This window comes from Orycteropus afer, unplaced genomic scaffold (assembly GCF_000298275.1).
Source record: "Orycteropus afer afer isolate SDZICR_OR568_19922 unplaced genomic scaffold, OryAfe1.0 scaffold00062, whole genome shotgun sequence".
NCBI lineage: Eukaryota > Metazoa > Chordata > Mammalia > Tubulidentata > Orycteropodidae > Orycteropus > Orycteropus afer.
In genome coordinates, this window is record NW_006921649.1 from 2,585,672 (window position 1) to 2,608,896 (window position 23,225).

Genomic DNA, 23,225 nt, shown 5'->3' on the forward strand with positions numbered 1-23,225 from the left:
CCAAAGGGTTCAGTGCCAACCAGACAAGGAAGGCAGCATCAGAAAACATTTAGTGGTTTAACAAATGTCACATTTTAGCATCCAGGTTGAAACAAAGGGAGCAAACCAACAAACACAGAAAAAAGGAAACACTACTCTGAAATTTAATGTGTTGTTGTTATTTTGTGCCCTTGAATCAGACCCAACTCATAGTGACCCCTCCTTGGGTTTCGGAGGCAGTATCACTACGGAAGTAGATTGCCCCATCTTCCTTCTGAGGAGTGCCTGGTGAGCACTTTACATGAAACACTCTTACTCTGTAGTTACATATTTCAGTGGGAAAAAAGCAAATGGAAGATTGTTTTCTGCCCCAGATTCTTGGAGTATGCATGATTTCCTACAAACTAGCAATGAGCTAGAATTACTTTTCCCTCCATCCGGATGCATAGTTATGAGCTAAAACAAAAAGAGAAAAAGTAAAAGTGTAATTTGGGCAGTTGTCATCTTCCAAACCCAGCATTTTTTAGCCTGTATTTCCCAAATGATATTCCAACAATCATAGTAATTTAGCATGTTATGTTCTTGATTCTGGTGGGCAGAGAGTGATTATGTAAGAAAATAAGGTATATTGTGCTGTTTGATATTGTACTTCAGCGAAGGAGCACCACCAGCTGACAGTAATCAGGCAGGGAAGAGCAATTAGGTAGAAATTGCCCAGAATGTGCCTGAGCTAAATGAAGGTAGAAAGGTGAGGATCACTTGTAGCTTGGTCAGCACAGCAGGAGTTTAGAGTACAAAATGTACAACCCAGAAACTAGCAAGTGTTACTGAGTCCTGCGTAGTAAATTATCACTTTTAAATTTGAGGAGAGATCATTTGTTGTTTGGAAGAATAGGAGAACAGTTCAAATATTGGAGGATGCTCCCAATTTATGTGGTTTGTACCCTCCCAGTCTGTGGATGAAAGGCATATAATGAAGATACAGGGTGTGTTCTTTGAGGTTGCTGCTACCATCTTAGGAAAACGTATTAAACAGGCTTAGAGAAATGTGATTTCTCTATATGAATTCAAGGGGCAAGTTCTGAGTGTGGGGACATTTCTTGGATGAGGAAGTGAATCAGAAGTTTCTTGAAAACAGATTAAAAGTATGAGAAGGTACGGATTAGAAAAATAGGTGGCAACAATCATGACTCCTTTTTATAATACTTTTCAATTTAAACAGCACATGTTTTATGATATTCTCTGGTGGGAACAAACTGTTTGTGCTTGACCACTAACCTAACGGTGGGTGGTTTGAACATACTCAATCACACTGTGGGAGAAAGGCCACACAATTTATTTCCATGAGAGTACAGCGAAGGAAACCTTACAGAGCAATTCTGCAATGTAGTGCATGGGATTGTCATGAGTCAGGATCAACACTACAACAAGGATTTTGGTTTTTAGTTTATACATAGACTGTCACAGTTGCCTAATGAGGTGGTACGATGAGTTGAAAGGGTATTCTCCAAAGAGGGAAGGAGTTTCTAATACTTTCAGAGTGTTTTAATTTTAAATATTTAGCACACAATTCAAAGTCTTCAAAACCTATTCGTTGCCTTATTTTCTATCTTATGTCACAATCAACATCTCTACCCCTGGCTTCAAAAATGGTATTTGGGAACAAAAATAATCCTGACTGGTAAAAGTTCTTTATATATTCCCATGCTCTAACCAGTCCATTTGAAGTGGATAGCTATCAAACCTTAAATTCCCCAGAAGAAAGTTTTACCAGACAATCCCTCATTTCTTCGTAAGTTAGTCTAGCACTCAGATATGAAGAAATCACCTCTCTGAGCATAGTTGATATTCCATATTACGACATTTAGCTCAACAAAATTTTGAAAACAATGGATACTTTTCAAAAATGACCTCAATGTTTGCCCAAATGTCCTCCATATCTTTTTGCATGCAAAAAAGTCTTTTTTTTTTTTTTTTTTTTTGTCCTTTGGGAGACAAAAGTGTCCCCAGCTGAGAATCATTTGTCTAAGATGGTATAATTTTGGTAATATTTTTCCACATGTTGAAAGTTATTTTTATTTATTCTTTTTTATTTAAGTCATTCTTAAATGTGAAAATGGAACATTTAACAGAACATTTCCTATTCATTCCTTTTGACTAATTTAAAAAATAAGAAAGATTGATAGACAGACTTCAGATTATATAAGTCATGAGTGAAAGACCCAGAACCACAAAACAAATAATTTCTTCCATATCTCAAATTCTTTCTACCATAGAACCTTGACTCTCTGGTGTTGTGCAATCTGCCACTTCTCGAAAACATGCTAGGAGTTTGTAGAGATATTCTCTTTTTCCTCCAACAGTAACTTAGAAACCAATTAGTGTACAAACAGAATAATCCAAAATACTTTGTTTCTGGAAAGAAAACAAGTTGCCCAAATTAACAAATATATCTAAATAAAAAAGTCATGTTTTAAATTAAGAATCCTTTTAAATTAAATATTAAGTTAGTTTATAACATACTGAACATACTGAATTTAACTATTAATTTAATAAACAGTACATTTAAATACACTTTTAATAAGAACTAAAATGTGAAAAAGAAAAAAAAAATAAAGTCCTAAGTCTGTGGATAAGGTACTTGACTGCTAACTGGAAGGTCAGTGGTTCAAACCCACAAGCTTCTCTGTGGAAGAAAGAGTGGGCAATCTACTTCCGTAAAGATTTACAGCCTCAGGAACTCATTGTGGGTTGCTATGAATCAGAAGCGATTCAATGGCAGTGAGTTTGGTATATATATATTTTTTAATGTGGAAAAAGGGACATTTAAAAGTTGTGGTGAATAGTCCCTGTAAACAAGTTTATCTCTAGTAGAAAAGTCACACAGCATCACAAATAGTTTTAATGATTGATAATGCTTGAAGATTGTCTACTATTTTCAATTTTGTCATTATTTTCTGTATCAATTAGTATTTTCAGATAATACTATTGGAAAATATTGTTATTTACTTGGGCAAAAATCTTACCATATTTCTGAAGAGAGTTAGAGAAATTAAAAAGTGATCTATGTCAGTCTTTCCCTGCTGAAGATACTGTAACCAGGCAGTCTTTAGCAGTGTGTACGTATGAATGTGGGTTCACATATGAATGAATAGCAGGAAACTTACAGGTAAATCAGCATCTGCAAAGGTTGATTTTAATAAAAGGACACAATTTTTCTACCAAGTAGGCCAGGAAAAGTGTACTATCAACATGAAGATGGTTAAAATGCAATGACATGCAGAGCTCTCTCAGGGGAAGTGTGCACAATTTTATCTCTCTATCTCCAGGGGAGTATATGTAAACTAAACATAAATATTTTTATGTGTGGCAGATTTTTAAAGCTAATTGTTAGTAAACCATGGCTCCACAAAAATCCTCTAAGGGGCAATAAACTGCTCCAGCATTAAGATCATTGTAAAATAAAATTTGGTGAGTGTATATAATATATTAAAGGGAATTGGTAGAAAATGTAGTACTGATAGCATGTTATTTAATTTGGCATGATAATATTTGAAATGTACATTACAGGATCAAAACATAGAAAATAAATATTCAACTAAAACAAAATCATATAATGACCATCTTTACAAGAAGAAAAATGAAATTTTTTACTTGCCAGTTGATAAAATATATAAATATTTGTGTAAACTTTTAGGAATAAGGGGATCAAAATCTCAATTACCTGAACAGGGTTAAGATAGAATTTAAATATACTGGGGAGAAAGTTTAAAATACCCAGATAGCATAACTTATTATCTCACAAGTCACCAAAAAAGAGTAACCTACATTTTCTTGGGCTGTAAATCTTTTTGCTGACAGATAACTATTCTGAAAGGAGAAAAATAAGTATAAGCCTCATTTCAATTATTTTCTTATTAAAAAATGTTAAAAGTAGCCATATTAAATGTCATATAAATGAAATAGAATCATAAACACAACATATATTGAATGGTACCCAGAGGCCTTAATGATATATTTTCAAAATTATTGTAAAAGTCTCACTGCCTCAAGTCAGATCCAACTCATAGCGACCCTTCCTTGGGTTTCTGAGGTGGTATCTCTATGGAAGTAGATTGCCCAACCTTTCTTCTGAAGAGTGGCTGGTGGTTTTAAACTGCCAGCCTTCTGGTTAGCAGTCAAATGTCTTAGGCACTACACCACCAGAGCTCCCAAAGTATTATTCATTGTGTCCAGCTAAAACAACAGTTCATTAGGTACAGCTTAGTCTGTTGTCATTGTTAGGTGCCATTGAATTGGTTCTGACTCACAATGACCGTATGCACAATAGAAGGAAACACTGCCCCGTCCTGCATATCCTCACAATCGTTGCTATGGTTGAGCTCATTGTTGCAGCCACTGTGTCAATCCATCTTGTGAGGTCTTCCTCTTTTTCACTGACCCGCTATTTAGCCAAGAAGAGTGTTCTCCAGGGATCGGTCTATCCTGATAACATGTCCAAAGTAGGTGGGACAAAGTCTCACCACCCTCACTCCTAAGGAGCATTCTCACTATAGTTCTTCCAAAACAGATTTGTTCACTCTTCTGGCCATTCACATATGGTATGTTCAGTATTCTCAAACAAAATCACAATTCATGCATAATTCATTACTTTAAATTAACTGAATTAACCTATCAATAAGATTTTCATTATTGCCTCCTTTGCTTTACAAAAACTTGAATGGTTTATAGTAGTATAAATTTCTAAAATATGGAGAATTCAATGCAATTTTAGAACTCTTACTGGAGTTATCTCTGAGTATAAAACAAAACACGCTACAGTTGAGGACTGAAGTTCAGATGACTAATATTTATAGTAGCTACTATTAATAATTGTTTAAATAACTAAATGCTCTCAAGTTTATAGTTGGAAAGAAAATAAATGGAATGGTTACAAAAACAAAGAAAAAAAATCTAGCTATTTTGTAGAAAGTCCTTTGCTAAAGGGTTCAGGGGTGGGATATGAAATTTAATGAGTGTAAATGTCAAGTGAATGCCTGCTCGGGGAAAGCACCAAGTTAAGTTCAATTTAAATGGCAGTGAATTAGTTAACAGGGGTGAAGAGATAAGGATAAATAACTAGATCCAACATTTGAATTCTCATTGCATTATATGGGAACCAAGAAAGCTAATAAGAAGCTGACTTTTAACAAGACCAATATATTATCCCAAGGATATTGTGCTGTCTTGCTTCATGGGAATTAAACCAAATCTGGAATTTATAATGAAGTTTTGATGCATTATTTTTTCAGAAATATATAGTTGAGTTAGAAAGTATTATGGAGATATACTACCTAATTTTATTTCACATATAGCAAAATAATTATTTCTAAAAAAAACAACACATTTTGATAGTTGATTTGATAAAGAATTAACTATAAAATGGATCTGGGGAAAAAAAATGACCATAAGTACATTTTACTGTTGTGAATGAGTGAACCTGTATGAAAAATTATTGTTGTTAGTCGGTGCTGAGTCAGTTCCAACTCATAGTGACCCTATGTACAACAGACCAAAATACTGTCTGGTCCTGTACTATCTTCACAATTTTTCCTATGTTTAAGCCCATTGTTGCAGTGGCTGTGTCAATATTTTCTGTTAAAAAAGAGATTTCTGAAAACATGAAGCTATATAACTTGGTAAGGAGCTCTGGTGGCATAGTGGGTAAGGCCCTTGGCTGCTAATCAGAAGGTTGGGTGTTCAAACCTACCGGCTGCTCCACAGAAAGAAGATGAGGAAGTCTACTTCCATAAAGATTTACAACATTGAAAACCCAGTGGGGGTCACTTTGAGTCAGAATTGACTTGATGGCAGTGGGTTTGATTTGGGTATATAGCTGGGTGATAATAATTGATATGTGTTTAATTTTGCTGTCATAAAGCCTTCTTTGTAATGTATAACTCTTAGCCAAATACAGGCACAAACACACTTGAGTATACCTGTAATATTGAAACCCATTTGAAATGTATGCAAAGCTAATTAACATAGTATCAAAATTTCAGTATTTCCTTTTGGTTATGATCTTGCTTATTTAGTATCATCTCTAATGAGATTTAAATTCCAAGATGGTGGAAATGTTATTCTGTCTTGTTCACTATTTCTCAGATATTAGAGCAAAGCATCTGTTCAATTAACTATTTGTTGAAAGAATGAGTGAATGTTTGAATAAATGAATGTGGTTCCATTCCCCTGTTGTGTGCCCATTTCTTACTTGGCCCAGGTTTTGAAAAAGGAAAGATTTTCCTTGTGATGGCATTCTAATAGCAGTACAGTATGCAGTTACATAAAGCATGGGAGGGAGTGTGCAGTAGATATTGAGTCTAACTAGGAAGTTAGAGCTGTGGTGGCCTAGTGCCTAAGGCATTTTGACTGCTAACTAGAAGGTTGGCAGTTCAAACCCCACCAGCCACTCCACTGTAAAGTTTAGGAGCTCTGGTAGCATAGTGCCTAAAGTGCTTGACTGCTAACCAGAAGGCTGGTGGTTCAAATCTACCAGCCACTCCTCGGAAGGAAGATGTGGCAATCTACTTCCGGAGTGATACTGGCTCAGAAACCCAAGGAGGGGTCACTATGAGTCGGGTCCAACTCGATGGCACATAACAACAATAACAACAGGAAGTTAGAAATTAGACTGGCTTGGAATTTAGGACCCAGCATTAAGTTAGTTATCAAAGACTCAGTTTTCTTGCCTGTACTTAGAAGAAACTTAGATGTTATTTGAGAATGGAATGACATGATCTATGCAGATATCTAACACAATATCTGACCATAATAGGCTCTTAATTTGATTATTTTTCTCTAGTCTCCTGGTGGTGCTCAGCTGCTAACCAAAAGGTCTGTGAATCAAACCTGCTAATAGTTCCATGGGAGAAAGTTGTGGCCATCTGTTTCATGAAGTTTACAACCTTGGAAACCCTATGGGGCAATTCTACTCTGTCCTACAAGGTTACTATGAGTTGGTTAGCAACCAAGCACTTGACCACTGCACCACCAGGGCTCCTTTGCCACTGTTTTCCACCTCTTACTTTTTCAAAGCAACCACTCTTATATGATCTGCTAAACCACTTTTCCAGGAATCAGCAAAGAGGCTACATTTATACAAAGGTGAAGAAACTGAGACACAGAACAGTGAATGGTGCCTCATCTTTTTAACAAAATGTATTGACACAGTGGCTACAATAATGGGCTTAAACGTAAGAAACGTTGTAAAGATGGTATGGGACTGGGCAGTATATGTTGGGTTGTGCCCAAGGTTGCTGAGTGGGAATTGACTCAACACAATCTCACAACAATAATTTTTCATTGTTACAATGAAGAAGAGAATGAATGTCATCTGATAGCTGGTCTCATCACTTGAAACAAAGAAGTATCACCTAGTGAAGTAGTTCTGCAGCTAGATTTTTCATTTTTTTATTATTTTTCCAGTATCTGCTTATTTGTTTTCTTTTGACACTAGATTTTTTAAAAAAGACATGTTACAAGGAAGTGCAACATATAAAAAAAAAACAGATTCAATCTGAACTGGTGTGGTCAAGGAAGGAACAGCTATAGAGAGACCCATCTACAACATCTACCTCTTCCATCTCTGATAATGGACACTCCAAGTAAAAGAACTGCCTCCACCTTCAAAGAATTCCATTTCCTTTGAAACAGCCATAAAACCACTTGTCCTTAAGTCAGTATTAACTCATGATAACCCTTATGTGTGTAGAGTAGAACTGTGCTCTACAGAGTAGTAAATGGATGATTTTTAAGAAGTAAATCACCAGGCCTTTCTTCCAAGGCACCTTTGGCTAGACTTGAACCTCCAGCCTTTTGGTAAATAAAATAACACATTAAGTCTTTGTACCACCGATAGACTTTCAAATGACAAACATTGCTAAAATGTTACAAAAGAAATACTAAAAAGTACATATGATCCAACTTCTGTAGGACTCCTTGTCTTTTTTGGGTTTCCTTTCTTTTACATCTTACTATGGGAGCTCTGGTAGCATAGTGCCTAAGGCACTTGACTGCTAACCAGAAGGCTGGCGGTTCAAACCCACCAGCCACTCCTCGGAAGGAAGGTTGGGCAACCTACTTCCGTAGTGATACTGCCTCGGAAACCCAAGGAGGGGTCGCTATGAGTCGGGGCCGACTCGACGGCAAATAACAACAACAACATGGGATAATAAAGCGTATCATCTATCTACTTCTCTATGTTGTAAAAGACGCTTAGTTTTTCAAACTACTTTAATTAGCTAGAATGAGGTCTTCCCTCCTGTTGCTGGAGATGTCAAATGCACACAGTAAAAATAGCTGAATTTCAGTAAAAACTACAGAATAGACAACTAATTTAAGCCCGATTAGGACCAGAATTGCCTTTAACTGCTTTTGGCCTAAAAAGAAATTAATTTAAAATTCTCCCTCTTGAAAAAAAAAAAACTCCGATTGCTATCTCATTTCCCGACCATACACCTGCCTTTTACTCCCAAATCAAACCAAATGCTTTGAATGGGATACATTTCCTAAAATGAGTCTCAGTCCTTAAGTGGTTAAGTTGCTCCTCTGGGAACTAACAGAGCAATATCAGTCATCTTATGTCAGAAAAAAATAATGTCTAATCTTTGACAGAAATGTATTACTTCATATGGGACAGCTACATTTGGTCTGATACTTGTTGTCAGCTTTCACTGGGAGATGAGGAACTAAGAAATAGATTTCATCAAATTCTGAGATGGGAGGAAATGAAATCTTAGCAAAGAAAACAAGTTATGCCTCTGAAATGAATTGTACGAGTGGGAATATATATCAGGTGAAAAGTGAATGTTAAAATCATTTGCCAAGAGATGACATAAAATATTTTGGACAGATATTTAAGGGCAGAAAGCCCTGATATTACCAGTTTATAAAATATTCATATATTCAAAAAAACAAAATGATGTTTAGATTTGAGAATTACTTGTAAACATTCTCTGGTATTCACAATATTTTTCTTTTTTTTTCCTTTTCCCTCATGAAACTCCTATTTCTTTCTATGAAGTGCCTATATTTTTTATGAATTGAAAAAAAAAATAGACTTGTAGTGTAAAGTTAATCTCCTTAGTTTGAATATATCTAAAGGAACTTCTCAACAATTGCTTAGCTGGATCACTTCAGATTTAAATAAAGGGACCCCCATGTACTGTGTTGCATCAATAAAGAATGAAGCATCATATTTGACAAAAGAGGAAAAGAAGAGAACTAGATAGTTTAGGGATTAGGGAAAAGAGATGGAAACTTTCAACTCTAAGTCACTTCTTGCCATGTGTTTGTGGTAGGTTGGCTGTGACAGAAATCATTACTATCTAAAAGCTTTTCAGTCGTCTCATAGGTGTCAAAGACATGGCAGTCTTCATCTAGTTCTTGTTAGACAGATGTCCATATCACACAAAACCCCTCCTGATTAGCAGCCAGCGAATTTATCCCCTTAGGGCAATGTGAAACTTTCCTACCTCTGCCAACACGGAAGAGAAAATGCTGTTTCAGGTGTTGTCTACAGGCAAAATCCCTCTGAAGCTTGATCCTGTCTAATCTGAGGAAAATCATTGGGTGATGAATATTCTGCTCTTTTAAGTCTACTTAAAATAGCTGACTTCATACACTTAAAAGACCCTAAAAATGCAGTGTACAAAGTTTAAATAGATAGACTTCTATGAGTATTCCTTACGCAAAGGATTATATTAGCGTAGGAGAAAAGAACATTTGTGGAACTCTCTTATTTCAGATATTAAATTTTAAGAAGGTATGTTTTAAAAAATATATTTTATTGATGGGTAACATACATATAGAAATGTCCACAAATTATAAGAATTTTTTAAAGTGACAGACTCATGTAAAAGACTAACCAGCACCCAGGAAGTTGTCCCTGTGGTCCCTCAACATTTTAGCCCCTACTTCCTGCCAAAGGTATTCTTCATCTTTGTTTCCTTACTGTAGTTGTTTTAGGTTCACCAATAGAACATAGTGTTTGAATAATTTATGACTCTTGTCTGAATTTATGTCAAAAAAGTTTTCCAATTACATCCAGCAAAAATAGTAGACATGCACATAAGATGATGAGATTTGTAATCTTGAGAACTTGGACTGCATTTGACTAAAGTTTGTTAAGATTTTTACTTTTATGTTCAATTGCTTTATCTCAGACTTGTCTATAGATGGTGATACCAAAAGAGGAGAAACTGAAATGCAAAGTTTCAGACTGGAAGGAATAAGTTACACAGACAGATAATGAAAGAAATATGAAATAGAAGTAGCACGGTACCAATGATACTATTTTATCTCTGCCTCTTGATTGCATTATAATTTTGAGCAGAATATTGGACTCTTCTGGGTTTCAATGACTTGATATATAAAACAGGAATGATAATAACAATTTGTTAAAGTCACTCCTTACTAAGGTTTATGAGTCTAGGAAGACAGTCTAAAAGGCATTTTTTTCCCTATGTTGTACTCTGTTATCATCAACTCTACCAGAAAGTTGGAGAACTAGGCTCTTTTATCTCCACATAACTAGGAATGGTAGATGGGGACATCACGTGGTACTTCGTTTGATCTGGAGAATACAGGTGTGGGAGTGAATCTCACTGTATGCCAAGGTCACAGCTGAAATGTCTATTTCAGACTCTCAGGCCATGAGTCAATGCCAACTTTATTCATTCTCAGCAAATATCTCTGAGAGGTAGGGAACGGACTTAATCTTTCACATTATACAGATAAGAAATGAAACCACTGAGAACTCAAAAGATTGACAAAGTAGCAAGTGAAAGTTAGAAAAAGAGTGAAAGAAATTTGGTCTCTTGCTCTTTGTCTTGGGATTCTTTGGAGGAGGATGCTTTTTGATGGGATCTCTGTTGCTCTTAAATAGCTCTGGTGTTGCAGAGGATAAGGCATTTGGCTGCTAATCAGAAGGTCACCAGTTCAAACTTACCAGAGACTCTGCAGGAAGTAAATCTCTACTTCCCTGAAGATTTACAACCTAGGAAACCCTATGGGGGTGGCTGCGAATATGAATCGACTCAATGGCAGTTGGTTGAGTTTAGGATTTGGTTTTTTGCTCTTAAGGAGCTCTGGTGTCATAGTGGTTAAAGCTTAGTGGTAGTTGGTTGGAACAGACCAGCTGTTCCAATGGGAGAACGATGAGGCAGTCTGCTTCCATTAAGATTTATAGCCTTGGAAATTCTATGAAGGCAGTTCTACTTTGTCCTATCGAGTCACTGTGAGTCAGAATCAACTCAATGGCAGTGAGTTTTTGTTACTCTTGGACCACCTTTATATTTACACTAATGACTAGTATGAATATTGGGGTGACTAGTCTACAGAAGGGAGAATGTGAAAAGGACAAAAGCTCCTTCTCTCATTAAGCTCTTCACTGCTGGTGTTCAGTTTTCCCAATACTAAGTGCATGGGTAAACTGCTTAACGGAAGAAATGTCACTGCCAGAACTTTAAAGAGGTTAATCAATACTGGGCCTCAGTCAAAATTTTGCCATTATGTTTCCAAACACTGGAGTCCTCAAGGAGACTTCTACATATTCACTAAAATGCTTTCAGAGCACAGAGGTCGGACTCTTTAAATTGTTCAAGTGTTGGCAACCACCAGCAGGTCCCTGTAGATTATAAACAAGGCACAGAGCCTCTGTCCTCCTGTTTGATACTTGTTTTCCCAGAAGAGGGCTGAAGCTGCTGGCTGAAATGTCGGAATAAAACAAGACTTGCCTATTTTTAGCTTCAGCTTACACACTTTCCCGTCTCTCTAATCACACGTAAAGATTTTAAACTGCCAACTTTTGAGAGGCTCCAAGTCAAGGGAAGCTGAAGTCAATAAATATGGGGGGTACTTTAATGCAAGTCATTGTAATTTGTAGTAACATAATTGTGTTTTATTATAAAGACAAGCAATTTGTTTTTAACTCCTTTTTTTTTTTTTTTTTGCTTTCCTAATCTATGTGTGTATGTGTGCATGTGTGTGATGAGATTCTTGGAACACAAAAGTGTGTACAATGACAATGGTTTCACAATGAGTTAAATATAAGTGTGGACAATCTAAGTATCAGTGTCGTAACCAGAATCAAAGCCAAAAAATGTTATCTCCTCCTTCATATGATCATCTGATTACATAAAGTGTAGGGGAAGGAAGTTCAATCAGTTTATAGTTTCAAAGAACATTTTGTATAGTAGATGATGAGAAATGAAACAGTTTTAACTCTACTGAGATTTTGGTAGGTTAGCTCTCCAAGGGGGAAGTAGAGGGACAAGGTTAAGAAGGTAACTAAATCATAATATTCCTTATCTGGGTAGAAGATCATTTGCGTGAGAATTTAAATATAGAGTTTAGATTACAGCCTTGGGTAGAGTAAGTACTTCATTTATTAATTTAACAAATATTTATTGATGAAATGTATGTGGTAAACTCTGGTCCAGATCCTAGATTAAAGTACTGAGCAAATAGTTGCATAGTTTGCATTCCAGTGATGCAACATAGATAATAACCAAATAAATACAAAACGAGTCAGATGGCATTGAATGCTATGAAGAAAAAATAAAATAGATACAAGCTTTAAGGATGGATAGTTGAGGTGTGTTTAGTTCAGGAGGACTATCTGGTAATTGGCATTGAACAGAGACCTAAAGGTAGTAAGGAATGAATGCTGTAGATTAAAAAAAAAAAAAAAAAAAAAATCACTGCTGTCGCATTAGATCTGACTCATAGTGAGCCCTCCTTGGATTTCTGAGGCAGTATCACTACCGAAGTAGATTGCCCAGTCTTCCTTCCAAGGAGTGGCTGGTGGGTTTGAACCACCAGGCTTCTTGTTAGCAGTCTCAGGTACTATACCACCAGAACTCCACAAGTAGATATAGCTGAAGGAAAAGTGTTTCAGGCAAAGGAAACAGTAAGTACACAGGCACTAACATGGGAATATACTCAGTATACTCAAGGAAGAATACAAAGATAGACGAATATGAGCACAGGGGAGAGAGTAAAGACATGAGGTAGACATGGGAAGAGACCAGATTGTGTAAGAACTTAGAGATCATGACAAGTGTTTTGGGTTTTACTCAGAGTAAGATAGGTCTTTAATCCCTTTTATGGTTTTTAACATAAAATATTTGAAATCTGATTTACCTTTTTAAACTAATATTCTAACTATTCTGTGACAATAGATTATTGGATTGCTGAGATGGATATGGGGAGCAGGAAGCAAATACACTAATCTGGGCAGTAGTTATTGGTGGTATTGACTAGGTAATAGAATAAATTGGATTCTGAGTATATTTAAAACGAGAGCTTGTTATGTGATGAATTGTATATGAGACATGAGAAAGAAGAATCAAGGATGATGCCAGGGCTTTAGGCATAAGGAATGGTAGAACTGAGCTGCCAATTATCAAGTAGAAAACTACAAGAAAACAAATGTGGGGAGCAAGGGGAGGAGAAGGGTGGGGCTGAATCAAGGTTTTAATTTTGGACAAATTCAATTTGAGACCTTCTTAGGCATCCCAGCGGAACTGCCAAATAAGTGGCTAGATATGTGAGCCAAAATCAAGGAAGAAATTAAGACTAGATTAGTAATTTAGTGAGTCATAAACCTATAAATAAAAAAGTTCTGGTAGCATAGATGTTAAAGTGTTTAGCTTCTAATCAAAATGTCAGTGGTAGTTGACCCCCCACCTGTCCTGTGAGAAAAAGATAAGGAAGCCTGCCCCCATAAAGATTTACATCCTTGGAAACTCTTTGGGGCAGAACACTCTGTCTTAAAGGGTCACAATGAGTTGGAATTGACTTGATGGAAGTGGATTTGATTTTTTGTTTTTTAAAACTTATAAATGGTTTTAAAGCCCTCTGAGTGAGTTCACATAAGTAGTGAGCAAGATGGTGGACTGAATGAATGCAGTTAGTTATCAATAAATTAATAAATAATATATTATTGCTAAAATCCACTTAATCACTCAAAGTTCTTTGAAAACTAACAAAAATCAGTTTTTATAATCAATATGAGATATATTTATAATATACTCTCATCTTAGGATTTTGGGAATCATTTTCTGTGGTTCATCAAACTGGAGGCAATGAGTTATAGCACCATTATGTGGACTTTACAAGACACCTGGTTAAAACATTTTTCACTTACTCTGTGTACACAAATAGAACATTGTCTTCTGCCATTGTTCTTAACCCTCCTTCAATTGTGTGACATTCTTTCATCCATTCTCATAAGATTTCTTATCAAATAGTTCACTGCTATTACAATGAAATAAGAATTAGTTTGTGGGAGTATTTTCTACAGCTGATAAATCAATGTACAAAAAAATACAGGCATCTCATTGTAAAGAAAGTTAACTCTCAAAGCCAGCATTTTTCAAAGCACATTCCAAAGAACACTAATTCCCAGAAATATAAAGCTCAGAAATAACTAAATTAAACAAGTTTTTGTACTATAGGAATTCTCAAGGCCTTTAGTATCTCTGAGACCTTTTAAGATGAATATCATTTACCATGAGAGTTGTTTTTTGTAGTTACAGAGTAGGCTACAACTCATGGTGACCCACGTACAACAGACCAAAATGTTGCCCAGTTCTGCGCCATCCTCTCAATCAATGGTTTACTTACGTCTGTTGTTGCAGTCTGTGTATTTTGAGTATCTTCCAACCTGCGGGGCTCATCTCCCAGTACTATATCCTTCCTATGTGATCCACAGGGTTTCCAATGGCTAATTTTTGGAAGTAGATTGCCAGGCCTTTCTTCCTAGTTTGTTTTAGTGGAGAAGCTCCATTGAAACCTATCTACCATGGGTGAGCCTGTTAGTATTTGAATACTAGTGGCCTAACTTCCAGCATCATAGCAACATGTAAACTACCAGAGTACAACAAATGGGCAGACAGGTGGTAGACCGAAACAGGATGTCTGGTAAAAATTTAGCCTACACCCACAAAAGCTGTTGTTTAGAAATCTCTTTGGGTAGCTTTGTTTAAATTTAAGTCAGTCAATTGCAAGCTGGTAAATGACTGCATGTTAATGTCAAGCTTAAAGTATTTGAAGTAGAATTAGTTCAGGAATGTAGTAGGCTATTTTATTTTAAGACATTTAGTAAAAAAAAAAAAAAAAATGTTTAATATTCTGGTATCTCATCTGCCTAAGCTCTTAAGACGTCCCTAAGAATTTCAGTAACACAGAATGAGTTTCAAATCCTACTCATAAGACTGAGATTTGAAATGACCTCAGTAGGTGACAAAACCCTTTGAATATGCCCAGTTTTCAAAATCTATAATTCTATTCTGTCCACATGCATATCCTATATACATAGTCTGTGCCATGTTTGTTTTTCTCTTCTTCTAGTTTTACACTTTGTACACCATTAGAATTATACAGTTTCACATTCTAGAAACATTTCATAAAAGCAATTTGAATCATAATTTCTCAAATTATTTTCATAAATTAGATCCCATTTATCATTTCAGTAATTTTATCCTAATAAATCAAGACATTATTTGACCTATTTGAAAATATATACAATAAACTTAAACAACCTAAAATATTGAGTTTGTCCTAAAGTGCACTTTCAATTAAGTTCTCCATGTTTTTCCATGTAGATAGTATAAATTATGTTATTTAGCAGATGATGTTTATAAAGTTACTTTAAACATCCATCACCAAACTAAATAGCAGGACATTTCCACAAGAATAATTGTCAAATCTGGGTTAAAATACAGTTTTAGAAAATTAGTGCCTTTTAATTCAACAACAGAAAAAAAAGTAACAGCACTTGAGTACTTAAAAGGCACTCTGCTATGTGGTTTGCCTGGGTTGACTTACTTACTATTCATAACAGAACAATATTTCATTCACTCTGACCATGGTTTCCTCCTCATAATACTCGATGGGTTTGGCCTCCATGACATTCAATCCCTGGTTTTTCTCTTCCTTTCTGGAAGCAAATTTTCAATCTCCTTTTGCAAAGTCCTCATCTTTCTTCTACCCAAAAAATTAATTCTAGAATTCCTCTGGCTTAGACCCAGGTAGTGACTTGAAAGTGCCCATTCAAAAATATATGTCCACATCATAAATCCTGTACCTGTACCTGTGAATGTGACCTTATTTAGAAATAGGGAATTTGTGGATTTAATTAAGTTAAACATCTTGGAATGAGATCATCCTTAGTATATCTATTTGTCAGGTTCTCATAAATGTTGTTTAACCTCAAACCTTCAAAAGATAACAAAATGCTCTTGGAAAGTGCCTGTGAAACTGCCTCTGGAAACATTGTGACTGCAACAATGGGTTCAGGTATAGCATCAATCTTTATTTTTTTATACATATTTGGTACTGACTAAACATTTACGTAGTTCCAGGTTCTATGCTGAATATAACATCTCACTTATTCCTTATAACAACAAAGTAAGATAGGCACTCTACTCACCTCCTTCTACACATGAGAGATGTTATGCTCAGAGGTGTGAAGTTATTTTCCCAAGACCACATACTGAGTACTGGGCATGGTCAGGTCTATGGTAGCAGAGTCTACACTCATGATTGTGTCATCACCCAAGAAACAGCTTCAAAGATTCAGTACTACCATCAATGAATTTTTTAATAATTTTTTCCTACTATACCAAGACAAACATGCAAAATTAGATAGCACATTGTCCTGATATTCATTAGAGAATTTCCTTGGTGAATATTGGGGTAGGGGGTAAATTGCTTTATTTTCTTGGAATTGTTTTGTTATTGAAATTCTTGTTTGCAAAATATATTGCCATTATTAAATATATTTTAAATGTAGCAGTATCTATCTATCTATCTATATACAAGGACATATGTGTGTGAATAAATGTGTGTGTGTATATATATATATATATATATATTTGTATATGTATTTATATACATGTATATATGTATATGTAAACTCAAGCCATGATATTTTCAAACACCTCTTATGCATGTTGAGAGCTCGACAATGAATAAGGAAGACTGAAGAAGACTTGATGCTTTTAAGTTGTGGTGTTGGAGAAGAATGCTAAGAGTACCATGGTCTGCTAAAAAGACTAACAAATCTGTCCTAGGAGAAGGGCAGCCAGAATGCTCCTTGGAAGCGAGAATGGCCAGACTTCATCTCACCTACTTTGGTCATGTAGTCAGAAGCATTCCCTGGAGAAGGATATCATACTTGGTAAAGTGGAGGGCCAATGAAGAAGGGGAAGGGCCTCAATGAGATGGATGGACATTGTGACTGCAACAATGGGTTCAGGTATAGCAAGGATCATGAGGCTGTCCCAAGACCAGGCAGTGTTTTGTTCTGCTGTGCATAGGGTTGATATGAGTCGGAAATGATTCCACAGAACCTGACAACAAACAACAACAACAGTGTATACATATGTATATATATATATATACGTACAAGTATGTATGTATATGTATATATGTACATATATGTTATTGTTGTTAGGTGCATTCAAGGCAGCTCTCACTCATAGTGACACCACACACAACAGAATGAAACAATGTGTGATTCTCTGCCATCATCACAATTTTTACTATGCTTGAGTCCATTAATGCAGTCACTGTGTCAAACCATTTTGTTGAGGGTCTTCCCCATTTTGTTGACCCTCTACCTTACCAAGCATGATATCCTTATCAGGGACTGATCCCTTCTGACAATATGGTGAAAGTACCTGAGACGAAGTGTGGCCATTCTAATTTCTAAGGGGCATTCTGGCTGTACTTCTTCCAAGACAGATTTTTTTTTCCCCCTCTTCTGACAGTCCATAGTATTTTCATTATTTTTCCCCAAAACCAAAATTCAAATGTATCAATTCTTCTTTTGTCTTCCTTATTCAATGTCCAGCTTTCATAAGGATATGAGGTTATTGAAAATACCATGGCTTGGGTAAGACATACCCTGATCTTCCAAATGAAATCTTTGCTCTTTAACACTTTGAAGAGGTATTATACAGCAGATTTGACCAGTGCACTCTCATCTGATTTCTTGATAGCTGTTCCATGAGTGTTAATTGTGGATTAGAATAAAACAAAATCCCTGACAATATCAACATTTTCATTTATTGTGATGCTGCTTATTGGTCTCATTGTGAGGGTTTTTGTTTTCTTTTTATCAAGGTGTAATCCACATTGAAGGCTGTAGTCTTTGATATTCATCAGTAAGTGCTTCAAATCTTCTTCACTTTCAACAAGTAAGGTTGTGTCATTTGCATATTGCAGGTTGTTTCTGACTCTTTTTAGGGACCTCTGGTGGCATAGTGCCTAAGGCATTTGACTGCTAACCAGAAGGCTGGAGGTTCAAACCCTCCAGCCTCTCTTCAGAAGAAAGATTGGGCAATCTACTCCCATAGACATACCACCTCGGAAACCCAAAGAGGGGTCACTATTAGTCAGAACTGACTGAAGAGTAGTGAGTTTGATTTGTTTTTTGATTTAGTGACTCTTCTTCCAATCTTCATGTCCTATTCTTCTTCATAAAGTCCAGCTTCTCAGATTATTTGCACAGCATACAGAATGAATAAGAATGGTGAAAAACTACAACCTTGATGCATACCTTTCCTGATTTTAAACCAAGTAGCATCCCCTAGTTCTGTCCAAACAACTGCCTCATGGTCTACATCCAGGTTGCTCATGAACACAATTAAGTGTTCTAGAATTCCTATTTTTGCATCGTTGTCCATAATTTGTTATGATCCTCAAAGTTGAATGCCTTTGCATAGTCAATAAAACACAGGTAAACATCTTTCTATATTCTTTGCTTTCAGCCAAGATCCATTTGACATAATCAATGATATCCTGATATCCCTCATTCCATGCCCTCTTCTGAATCTGGCTTGAACTTCAGATAGTTTCCTGCCAATGTACTGCTGAAAGAGATTCTAAATTATCTTCAGCAAAATTTTACTTACGTATGATATCAATGATAATGCCTGATAATTTTCACTTTATAATTGGATCATCTCTCTTTGGAATGGGCACAAATATGGCTCTCTTCCAGTCAGCTGGCAAGATAACTGTATCCCAAACTTCTTGGCATAAATTAGTGCAGTGTAGTAAATTACTTTGTGTGGCTTTTCTACCCATAAGTCTTTGTAAACTCCAAGGTGGGATTTACTATAAGCAACTGAGGAGCTCCTGATTGCTAAAGGTGTCCACCTGGAGTATTTCTGTTGGGAGTGGCACAAAACAATGGTCTGGGAGGTGCCCACTCTGTCCCAGGTGCTTAGAGTTCTGATGCTATAATTGGCTAGTTTGACCACCCTGCCGGGGCTCCAAAGGAGGCTTCCTAGAGACAGAACTCTCTCTCTCTCGGACTGCTGGTTGAGGAAGACATGCTGCTGAAAGAGACACGCATCGCTCAGTGAGACACCGAGGGACCAGAACTGCTGGGAAAGAGACTGTGAGAGACTGTTGGCTGAGGGATGGTGGGCTGGGAGACTGAGCATTCTTCCTGAAATTGAGTTGTAGCCTGGTGCTTCCCTAATAAACCCCGTAATCCTTGAGTTCTGTGTGGCCACTGCAGTGAATTATCAAACCCAGAGGAGAGGTGGTGGATGCTTTGGGAGGAACGGTTGGTGAAAGGGCTGGAGGGAGGCAGCATGTCTGGCCTTATAGGAATAGGCCTTGGGTTACTGTCTTCCCGTTGTGGGATTAGAGGAGGTCAGAACATGTGGCCTCCTTGTCGTTTTAGCAATTAGTAAGCACTTCCAGTACTACATCTGTTAGTTGAAATATCTAAATGGATATTCCATCAATTCCTGAACCCTTGTTAGTTGTCAATTCCTTCAATAATGCTTGGACTACTTCCTTCAGTATCATTGGATTTTGATCATATTCACCTTCATGAAATGGTTGAATACAGACTCATTATTTTTGGTATAGTGACTCTGTGTAGTCCTTCCATCTTCTTTTGATGCTTCTTGTATTGTTCAATATTTGGCCTGATTTTTTTTCTTCATTTCTTTGAGCTTCAGAAATGCTGAGCCTGTTCTTCCCTTTTGGTTTTCTAATTCTAGGTCTTTGCCCATTTAATTATAATACTTTAATTTGTCTTCTCAAGTCACACTTTGAAATCTTTAGTTCAGCTCTTTTATTTCATCATTTCTTCAATCCACTTTAGCAACTCTCTATTCAAGGGCAAGTTTCAGAATCTCTTCTGACATCCATTTTGGTCTTTTCTATTTTTCCTATCTTTTCAGTCACCTTTATTTCTTCATGTATGATGTTCTTGATCTCAACCTATAACCTGTCTGTTTTTTGATCAAAAGTATTCAATGAATCAAATTTTTTCTTCAGATGGTCTCTAAATTCATGTGGGATATAATATATTTTGGTTCTCATGGACTTGTTTTAAATTTCTTCAGCTTCAATTTGAACTTGCAAAAGACTGTTTGATGGCCTTTTCTACAGTTAGCTCCTGGCCTTGTTTTGACTGATTATATTGACCTTTTCCATCTCCTGTTTCCACAGATGTAGTCAATTTGATTCCTGTGTATTCTATCTGGTGAGGTCCACATGTATAGTTGCCATTTATATTGTTGAAAAATGTATTTTCAATGTACAAGTCATTGGTTTTGCAAAATTATATCATGCAGTCTCCAGAGCTATTTCTTTCACCAAGGCCATATTTGCAATTATGGATGTTTCTTCTTTACTTTCACCTTTTGCACTCCAAACCACAGTAATCACAATCTTTATTGAATGATTGGTAAATTACAGAAACAGGTAAAAATCTTCTATTTTTATCTTTGGCTTTAGTTGTTAATGTGTAAATTTATATAGTTATATTAACTGGTCTTCATTTTAGGCATATGGATATTGTCCTATTACTGACAGCATTGATGATGAATGCAATGCCATTCCTCTTCAATATGTCATTCCCAGCATAGTAGACCATATTATTATCTAATTCAAAATAGCCAACACAATCCATTTCAGCTCACTAATGCTTATGGTATTGATCTTTTTGCATTCCATTTCATTTTTGACAGCTTCCAATTTTCCTATATTCATACTTCATACATTCTGTCTTCTGATTGTTAATGAATGTTTCTTACTATTTCTTCCCATTTTATGTCATGCCACATCAGCAAATGAAGGTCCTGAAAGCTTTTCTCCATCCATTTCATTAAAATCAATGAGGCAGCTCTCAGTCTTATTTTGAGAACCTTCCAACTGGAAGGGCTCACTTTCTCACACCAGATCAGACAGTGTTTCAGTATTATTTGTAAAGTTTTCCAGTAATATATTAAACAGTGTTTCACTACTATTCATAAGGTTTTCAGTAGCCAATTTTCCAAAGTAGATGGCCCTATCTTTCTTTCTAGTCTGTCTTAGTCTGGAAGCTCTGCTGAAACCTGTTCACCATGAGTGACCCTGATGATATTTGAGATACCAGTGGCATAGCTTCCAGCATCATAGCATTACACAAACCAACACAGTATGATAAACTGACAGGGATTATGTTGTTGTTGTTGTAAGGTGCAGTCGAGTTGCCTCCAACTCATAGTGACCCTATGTATGACAGAATGAAACACTTCCCAGTCCTGTGTCAGCCTCACAGTCCTTGCTACAGTTGAACTTGTCATTACAGCCATTATACTAATCCATCTCATTGAGACCATTCCCCTTTTTCGTTGACTCTCCACTTTACCAAGCATGATATCCTTCTCCAGGGAATGGTCACTTCTGACAACATAACCAAAGTACATGAGATGAAGTCTGGCCATTCTTGCTTCCAAGGAGCATTCTGGCTGTACTTCTTCCTGGACAGACTTATTAGTTATTTTGGCAGTCCATGGTACTTTCAGTATTATTTGCCAATACCACAACTCAAAAGTATCAACTCTTCTTTGGTCTTCCTTATTTATTGTCCAGCTTTCACATGCATATTAGGTGATTGAAAATACCATGGCTTGGGTTAGGCACACCTTAACCTTCAAAGAAATATTTTTGCTTTTCAGCACTTTAAAGTGGTCTTTTGCAGCAGATTTGCCCAGTGCAATACATTGTCTGATATCTTGATTGCTGCTTCCATTGCTATATATACCAAAAAAAAAAAAAAAGAAAGAAAGAAACCTCACTGCCACTGAATCGAATCTGACTCATAGTTACTTCTCTTTGGGTTTCCGAGGTGGTATCACCATGGAAGTAGATTGCCAATCTTCCTTCTGAGGAGTGGCTGGTGGGTTTGAACTGCCAGCCTTCTGGTTAGCAGCCAAGTGCCTTAGGCACTACATTAACAGAGCTCCCATGGTGCATGTGTGTGTGTGTGTGTGTGTGTGTGTAGTAGTAGTAGTTCTATTTAGGCACTGTCAAGCCCATTCTGACTCATAGCAACCCTATGTACAACAGAATGAAATGCTGTGCCTGGCCATCCTCACAATCTTTGCTTTTTGATCTCATTGTTGTATATATACACACATGTATACATACATATAATATATTCATATACACACACATGCCCTTATTTATATTTGTTATTTAATTCTTTTCACATACTGTTTACTCAAATGCATGTTTAAAATATATGAAATGAAAGTTTCTAACAGTTTTGCAGTCTTTTTATTTTATTTATTAAGGCAATTGCACATGAAAAAAATTTCTAGGGGAGGAGAAATAGAATACACCTCTTGATAAGAAGTACCAAGATTCTGGGAGAGTATGTGGGATGGGAAATGGGGCAAAATCATTTTTGCAAAATACAATCCACGTCAAATAACGTATCCTGCTTTCTAACCCTCTTCCCCCTTTTTAAACAAATCACTTCACCATTTTTCTCCTCTTCAAGGAAAATTCCATTTCTCCATTAAAGCTTCATTGATCAGTACTTTCCCCCTTTAACTACAATCATCAGCTGGCATTTTAATAACATCTCCTACATTGTTTTCTGTAGCCAATGTTATAATAGCAAAAAAGGACAGGTTCAAGAATTAAGTAAGGTTCAAACTCAATTCTGCCATGTTTTAGACCATTAGAAAATTACTTTATCTGAGTCTCTTTTCTTGTGTGTAAAATGAGTACAAAATAGCATCCAACATATGAAATGCTACCTTAATGAAACAAATGAGAGAATAATCATAAATAATTTTGCATAATGATTAGAGGTGATAGTTGTTGATTATTTTCTATGTGTGATTATTTACTATTTGATTTATTATATGACTCAAGCCATGTATACCTTAGGAAACAAA